The sequence below is a fragment of the Sceloporus occidentalis genome, unplaced genomic scaffold, assembly GCF_023333645.1.
Source record: "Sceloporus occidentalis isolate IW3139 unplaced genomic scaffold, rSceOcc1.0.p SCAF_2, whole genome shotgun sequence".
Taxonomy (NCBI): domain Eukaryota; kingdom Metazoa; phylum Chordata; class Lepidosauria; order Squamata; family Phrynosomatidae; genus Sceloporus; species Sceloporus occidentalis.
The window spans coordinates 126,156,544-126,165,804 of NW_028316982.1; positions in this window are offsets into that span (position 1 = coordinate 126,156,544).

The window sequence follows — 9,261 nt, forward strand, 5'->3', positions numbered from 1 at the left end:
CCGCTGCCATATTGACGTAGCAGATGCTGTGTGTCTGCACGTCGTGCCCGGAAGTGGCGCCGCAAGTGCGCGATGCGCCTCACGACGTCTTTTCCGGGGCCCAGGAAGGAGCGCGATTTCCGCACTCCTTCCTCGGAGCGTCCGGGAGCTGTGCAGTTTGGCCGCTGCGGGTCCCAGACGCTGCAAGCAGTGGCGGTGGGAGACCGCCGCAATCCGGCAGTATGTAACACACCACAGCTATTTTTCTGTATGGCAGGAAGTTGGACTTGATAGGCATTTAGGTCTCTTCCAACTCTATGATTCTATGATTCTTCCATCCATCAGTCATTGATCTTTACTTTTTTCTTATTTTACCTTTTTTATTTACTGCTCTCAGCCTCTCCTCCAAAAAGTTAATTGCTAGGAAGAAATAAGATTCAAGATGAACAGAAAGGAAAGAATCCAACTGCTGTTTCCTTGTGTATGGCCTATAATTTGCTTGTTTCCAAAGGAATTTCAGGCTTATCATAAACTCAATGGGAGACCTCTCAACTTCAGAAATTCACTAGATTTGTGAGGCTTGAGTATGTTTGGTGACATAACATCTGAACAATACCATACGTGCATCTTAAAATCTGATAATAGAATTGAAAAATATGCACATGCTCATATACTAAAATGTGAACTAAAATATGTATGTTAGGAAAATATAAACAAAATGTGTAATAACTTATATATGACAGACAGGTCTCCCAATTGGTGAGAATTAAGAATGGAGTGAAGATTTGGCAAAATACAATGGGCTGAGAGTTTTTTACATTCTTAGTTCTAAGTGCTGCTGTGAAGGTGTATGGAATGAGAAGCAAGATCAGGCATCATATACAGTCCTATCTGAATATTCTCAGGTATGCCTTGAAATTGAGGCATCCAATCCATGATTTCAGTGTGTTGTTATCAATACCATAAAAAAGATAATATATCCAGTGATGACTTGTTTGGGCTAGGCACAGGAGCAATCTGTATGCTGTTCATTTAAGCAATCCTTCTGGACAAATGCAAATCTGACTGTTGAAAAAGTGCCACTATGGTGTGAAAATTCTCTCTTCTCCACCCCCACCATAGCAGATGAAATTCACAAGTTTGTAATGCAGTCTTTAAAAAAGATCTAGAATTACCAAACATCACAACTGGCTGGTCAACAGGCCATTGGCACTAAGATAACACACCTTCTACAAGCAAGAGCACATAAACACCTTGAGGGTGGCTGTTGAGGAATTCAAAAGAAATTGAAAGAGTCATGGTCTGGCTGCAGATGAGAATTTCACAGTAAATTTAAGGATTATTGTTCAAGTAAAAAGGCAACGGTGCTTTAGCAAGTTAAGCCCCCAAAGTGTTGATAAACCTAGCAAAAATTCTGTAGAGATTTTCCCAAATTGTATAATGAAATATTTCCATTCAATGTTGTAATAGCTTTGATAGGGTTCTGACAAACATGCCCTTCCTTTCCCTTTCAAAGTTTATAAAGGTCTGGATGGAAGAGTGAACATACAATGGCAGGCTTCAGAGAAGATATTTTGTAGCTCCAACCACTGCCATCTCTGTAATCTTCAGACCCAACATTTGTGTCACCATTTCCCAACATACACATAAAAGGCTGGGCAACAGAGAGCCAGACTAGGCCATGAATAACAACAAATGTGTGCTAGTGTCAAAAAGGTCAGTATCAGCCACATAGTCCACAGCATTTATCATGCTTATAAGTATTGTGGATAGGACTGCTGCTGCTACACCACACTGTAAATTTCACATTCATGGAAGAGTCCAATATTGTGAGTACAGCATCTAAACACAAAATGCTCTTAGGAAGCCAATCACTTACACTGACTCAAGGTTCTGTGGTTCCTGGACTGGTGCCAGTCTCAGACCCATTGGCAAATTTCAAGGAAAAGAAAAAAAATTACCCAAAGGGAACAAATTTAGTTCCAGTTCCTGGCACATTGAAATACACTGCTAGTTCCCCACATCAGATAGCTTGAGAAGAAGGTTGCATGTTGGTTTGCCCACCCATTCACAGTCTGCTTCCCTATCTTCACCACTTTGTGAAGTCTATTTTTTTTGTACAATTTTTATTGCCTTATAACATATGCTGTTGGAATAAATGAAGGTACAAAGGGATGCTTGGGATGTTTGTGCCCTCTTGCTAGGATCCCTTAGGAAGTGTGCTACATGCTGATCTATGCCACATTGTTCTGAGCACAAATGACGTTTAGAAGACAGGAGTTGTATATCTGGACAAGGAGAGATTCAAAAAGTAGTTATCACAGTGACGGATCTTAAGCAGCAACGTCGAGAGATGGGGGAAAGCAAGCAGAGCGCGGGCCAGCAGAATTTGAACACGATCATGTATGAGATGCTGAAGCACATTTCGAAGATACCTTGCAAGTTCCAGAGCCCTGAAGTCGTAAGAGGCTTCCTCACAGTCCTGAAAAGCCACAAGTTAACCAAGACTTTACTATTAAAACATAGCAGAAGATGAGAAAACTGGGAAATACTATTTCCCCTTGCAAAGAGAAGACTGAAAATATGAACTTCTCTTCTGCTTGGAATAGAACTTGCAATAGATATTCTATGTTGAATCACTATGGCTGGAAAGAGGGATGTGATGAAAACATGTTGCTATTTGCTAAACATATGGGATTTGGAGTTTTCTTTTTCATCTAATTTCATCAAATTTGCAGATGACACCAAACTAGGAGGAATAGCTAACACCCAAGAGGACAGGATGAAAAACCAGAATGACCTTAATAGATTAGAAAGCTGGGCCAAAGCTGGGGGACTTCCGGTGGCATGGCGGAGTGAAGAACATCCTTCAAGAGAGGCTCCGGAGGGTGAGCAGCTAGTTGCGGGAAGGGAGCAGTCAGGGTGAGGTACCAACTGTTAAAAGTATCCCCCCAATAGGGGAGGAGGCAGAGGGGCTCAGCAAGGAATTCCCCCCAGGCGCGATTAATTTGAAAACAGAGTGTGTACAAGAAAGAAAGCCGGGAAGGGACCTGAGCAACCACGCCCGCAGCAGCAGTCGCAAGCTGCGGCTCGGCAACAGGGGCTCCGCTGCCACTTTTTTAATTAGAATGAAAAGCAACAATATTTGCCTACTCACCTAATAAATTTATTTCTGCAGTTAGGATCCACCCCGTGAGGTGAAAGTTTGGAGCGGTGTAGAAGGGAAGTAATGGTGGAAAGCAGAAGCGTAAAGAGTGGAGAAAGAGAGGTCACTCTTTAAAACATTAAAGAGGGAAGACATGGAGGGAAAACACGGAGGCGGTGGGGGAGAAAGAAGGAGAACACGGAGAGCTGCACGGTGGAAAACCAGGAAGAACCCCCAACTTCCTACTCCCTCCCCATTGATTGTTTTTGATTGAAAAACTGTTTAATCCTGGATTTGTGTCAATTTTCTGAAGACGGGATTGCGTTGGGTCACTGGAGTTGGCGTCCATATTGAGTTACTGGAGATAGCGTGTATACCGAACTGCTGGAGCTGGTGCTTGTGTGAGACTGCTGGAGTTGGTGTCCGTTTTGTATTATTTGAGTTGGTGTTTGTATTGAATTATCGGAGCTGGTGCTTGTGTTAAACTGTTGGGGCTGGCACTGGAGCTTGTGCTGATTTACTGGAGTTACTGTCGGACTCTGATTCGGATCTATATTTTTGTTTGGACTTTATTTCAACAAATTTGGACCTGTTAAGAAGGAGTGGAGCGGACATAGAATTGAACAGAGAAGAGAAGAGAGAGACGGAAACGTGGCCACAAATGTGGAGATGGAGAGAGGTGAAAAAAAAGGGCAGCGAGAGGAGCACTTGGGAAAGCCTGAAAGAAAGCCTGAAAGAAAGAGAAGCTGCAAAGGGACTGAGAATCAGAAGGTTAATTAATTGAAATCTTAAAGGCAAATATTTTATTCTGGTAAAGTATACTCTTAAATTTGGGGAAAACTGATTTAGTAAACTAGGTAACAGAGAATAGATGAAGAGAGAGAAAATGGCGATGGACAGAGGAAGCAGAGTTTAAAGTAGAAAGAGAAAGAAAAAGCTGGTAGAAGGGAAATAGACATTGCTGAGGGTTTAAGGGAAGGGGTTAGTTAAATTTATATCTGTTTCTTATTACTTACTGGGAGCCAAAGAGAAACTGTGTTGAAAAAATAACTCCCTGTCTTTATGCATGTGTGGATTGACAAATTTATGTGGAAACATTGAAACAAAGAAAGCCACATTGCAGCTCTCTAGAAGGGAAAGATACATTAAAGTAACAACTGATTGCTCTAAGTGGTTAAAAATATTGAACATGGGGTTTGAGAGACTGTAAGGTTTATGTTGCCCCTCTTTGAATAGCAAGAAGTAATAACTACTAGAAAGATATTATAATCACTTTAGGTCAAATTTTTTTTAGCATAAACATATAGTCTGTTCATTCTTTACATTTTAAACCTAAAACTTATAGTTAATTTGAATAGCAATAAATCACTATAATACAGTATAATTAAAAGAAGTAACAATTAGGAAAGTTAGTTATAAATTTATCTCCAAATAGATTACACCGGACTTCCCTTCTCCTAGGTTGCTTTGCTAACTCCTTTCTCTCTCCAAATTTCTAGAGAATCTTATTAATCATTGCATTACTCTTCCCCTTTATTTACTTAAATATTGAAGATGGTAGCTGGAACAAGAAAAACGACAGTGCAAGCGGCAGCAACAACACAAAGACAAACTTTTTTGGAGACACCCAACAAAATGCCAGAAAACAATGGGTCACTCCTAGAAAAAATGAGAAGGCTTCATGCGGAAACTAATCAGGAGATACAAAAATCTAAAGAAGATATGAAACATGATCTGAAGACAGAAATAGGGGAAGTGAGAATAAGATTAGATAAAATAGATGAAGACCTAAACACAATTAAAAGTAAAGTAGGAAAATTAGAGAAGAAAACGGAAGAATTAGAGACACAGACAGGGAAAATGATCAGAGAACAACAGGATGACCAGGAACAAATTTTGAAAATGCAACTTAAACAAAGAGAAAATTGCCTGAAACTCCGGGGACTACTAGAAAAAATGAATGAAAACCTTTACGCGGAACTTTCACCAATTCTAGTGAAATATGTCAATGAATCCGAAATTCAATTCCCATGGGAATTGGACCATATATATAGATTGAATTCCAGAGTGGCAAAGATGAGAAACCTGCCGAGGGACGTAGTGGTATACTTCGTGCGTAAACAGACCAGAGATATAATATTACAACAAAGCTACAAAACAAAGTTATTTATAGAAGTAAAGAAATAACAATTTTGAAAGATATCCCTGGTAAAATCTTGAAGAGACGGAGAGAATACCACTTTTTGATGGATAAACTGAAGAACTATAATATCCAGTTTAAGTGGGAAGACCTAGAAGGAATGCAGGTGTTCTGGAACCAGAAGAAGTTAAGATTGAACACAGTGGAAAAAGCAAGAAGATTCTTAATTGAATTACAGAAAGATTTTGAAAGAGGAAAAGGGGAGGGAGGGGGAGGGGGAAGAAAGAAAGGAAAGAGAAGAGGAAGAATGGTATTGAAGAGTACTGAAGAGTACTGAAGAATTAATACTACTCGTGCAGCTGTAACACCTACCCCCTCAAATGACTGAGTTATAAATCGTAAATAGACAAGACAAATTGGTAAATCAAACTTGATAACTCATATATTGGCTATAGAAGCCCTGATGAAGTGTAATCACACCTGAACCCATATTATTGTTATTAATAAAGATTCTTTACAAAATTAAAATCCAGTAGATTGTCCTTTATTAACAAAGTAGTGGCAGAGAGAAGGAAAAAAATGAAACTATTATCATGGAATGTAATGGGGCTGAATTCACCACAGAAAAGAAAAAGAGTTTTTTTGTTTCTTGAAAAAAATTATGCAGACGTGATCTGTTTACAAGAGTCACATATAAGAAACAAAGATGTAAGATTAATAAAAAATGGGAAAATTGGGAAAGAATATACATCTGCGATTGATAAAAGCAAAAGAGGGGTAATAATTTATGTGAAAAACCACACTGAGTCAAAAGAAATTTTTAAAGAAGGTCACTCTTTGGGAGTAGAAATTATTTGGAAAGGTATAAAAGTTTTATTAATTGGTATCTATGGCCCACAGGAAAAAAAAGAGTAGATTTTATTTTAAAAATCCAGAAAAAGTAATGGAAAGCAACTATGAAAACATCATAATGATGTGAGATTTTAACGGAGTGATAGAACCCAAAAGAGATAGAACATCGAATAAAGTAATAAAAGAAACACAAGGAAAACTACCTCAATCCTTTTTTGATTTTACAGATAACTGGAGTTTAATTGAGGTATGGAGACATTTATACAATATGGAAACAAGTTACACCTTTTTTCAGAGAGACATCAGTCACTGTCAAGGATTGACATGTTTTTTGTATCTAAAACCTTAATTAATTTTTACCCAACAAAATATTAGATTACAAAAGAAAAAGAAACAAACAATAACCTTATTAAACGAACATCTGAAAAAGAAGGAAGAAGAACAGGGAAAGTATCCCCAAAATATAACAATACAAAAAGAAATAAAAATGCTTCAAAAACAATTGGAAATTGAAGCAATAGATGAATTAGAGAAAAAAAATAAAGACAGCTAAACAGAAACACTTTGAATAAGCTAATAAAATAAGCAAATGGTTACATTTAAATTAAGGAAAGAAAAGGAAAAGGAAATGATAAATAAGATAAAAAGGGGGAAGAAATCATGACAAAACAAGAGGACATAAAGAATGTATTTAGGGAATTTTATCAGGACCTATATGCTGAAAGACCAATTAACAAAGCAGAAATTAGAAAATATTTAGATTCTTGTAAAATAAATAATTTTTCAGAAGACCAACGCCAAAACTTAAATCAACCAATAACTAAAGTAGAAATAGAAGAAACAATCTGTCATAGCAAATTGGAGAAAACCCCTGGAAATGATGGTTTAATGAATTTATTTTACAAAACTTTCAAAGATGAGTTAGGTGAAATTTTACAATTAGCGATGAATGAAGCTTTATCAGGTAATATCCCAAATTCCTGGAATGAAGCAGAAATTATTTTGATCCCAAAAAAAGATAAAAATCTAGAGGACCCAAAAAATTACAGACCCATATCCTTGTTAAATAATGACTATAAAATTTTCACACACATATTGGCAAATCGACTTAAGAAATGTTTAATGGACTTGATAGATGAAGAGCAAAGAGGATTTCTTCCTCATAGAAATATAAGAGATAATACAAGAATATTGATTGACATGTTAGAATACCAAGACTGTCATAACGAAAAAAAGTTAGGTATTTTTTTTTTAGATCTAGAAAAGGCTTTCGACTCGGTTAACTGGTTTATGTTAATAGAATTATTAGCAAAAATACAGGTAGGAAACAATTATATGAATTGGATAAAGAAAATTTATACTAATCAGAAAGCACAAATTAGGATAAATGGGGAGAAGACAAAATTTATTGAAATCAAAAGAGGTACGAAACAGGGGTGTCCTTTATCCCCTTTATTATTTTTACTGGTGATAGAAACACTTATAAAAGAAATCAAAGGGGATGATCAAATTAAAGGAATCAAGCCAAAAAAATATGATTTAAAAATTAGAGCATTCGCAAATGACATTATTTTGTTTGTGGGGAATCCAGTTGAAAATGCTAACAGGATATTGGAAATATTAGAGAGATTTGGTGAAATATCGGGTTGTAGAATTAATAAAGAAAAATCAGTAATATTGACTAAAAATATGAACAAAATGGAAGAGAAACTATTAGAAGAGGAGACAGGAATCAAAGTGGGGGGAAAAGTTAAATATCTGGGACTAGAAATCACTAAAAAAAACTAATGAATTATTTGAAAATAATTATAAAAATTTGTGGACCAAAATTAAAAAAGATTTGATTAAACAGAACAAATTACAACTATCTTTATTGGGCAGGATTTCTACAGTTAAAATGATGGTATTACCTAAAATCTTGTATTTATTTCAAACATTACAATAATAATATCAGATAAAACATTCAAAGAATGGGGGAAAGATTTATCACAATTCATTTGGAGAGGAAGAAAAGCAAGAATTAAATTTAGGATAATGCAAGATGCAAAGGAAAGAGGTGGGCTAAAGTTACCAAATTTAAAATTGTATTATGAAGCTTGTTGCTTATTATGGATTAAAGAATGGATTAAATTGGAAGATCTTTTAGAATTGGAAGGGGATGGAATGTCATTTGGATGGCATGCATATTTGGCCTATGGAAAAGAAAATCAAAACAAGTTATTTATTAACCATTGCATAAGAAAACCGTTGGTTAAAGTTTGGAATAAATACAAGAGAAGAATAATGCTGACAATGAGGGGTTGGGTCTCACCGCATGAAGCGTTCCATAGGAAGGAAATGTTAAAAGAAGGAAGTTGGTATAGATATAATGATATATTAAAAAACAGGGAGAAAAATTGGTAATAAGATTAAGAGATGAATTGGCAGAAGGAAAAGGAAATATAAATTGGTTCACATATAGGCAACTATCAGAAAGTTACCGAAAAGACAACAGGGACTATGGATTTGATGTAAATCAAGGTAAATCTGAATTAGAGAAAATACTACTAGAGGAGAAAGATAAATTAATTGGAAAAATATACAAAGTATTGTTAAGCTATGGTTGTGAAGGAGCAAATGATAAAGTGGGCAAAAATTTTTGGGTATAATATTCAAATGGACCAATGGGGAAAAGTGTGGTGTAACATATACATACAGTCTCCCAAAACCTAAGGGAAAATTTTTATAAGATGTTCTTCCAATGGTATCATACACCTGTAAAAATTGCAAAAATGTATAAGACTAATAACTACACTTGTTGGAAATGCAAAAAAGAAGTAGGAACCTTCAGAAACATTAGGACAGCGGTAAGTGCCCCATGTGATAAACTCCTTAGGTAGCTGGGTATGTTTAGCCTGGAGAAGAGATGGTTATGAGATGATATGATAACCCTGTTTAAGTATTTGAAGGGGTGTCATATTGAAGATGGAGCAAGCTTGTTTACTGCTGCTGAAGAGAATAGGACCTGGAACAATGGATGTAAGCTACAGGAAAATAGACTCCACTTCAACATTAAGAGGAACTTCCTGACAGTAAGAGCTTTTAGACAATGGAATATACTACCTCAGAGGATGGGTGATTTTTAAACAGAGGCTGGATGGCCATC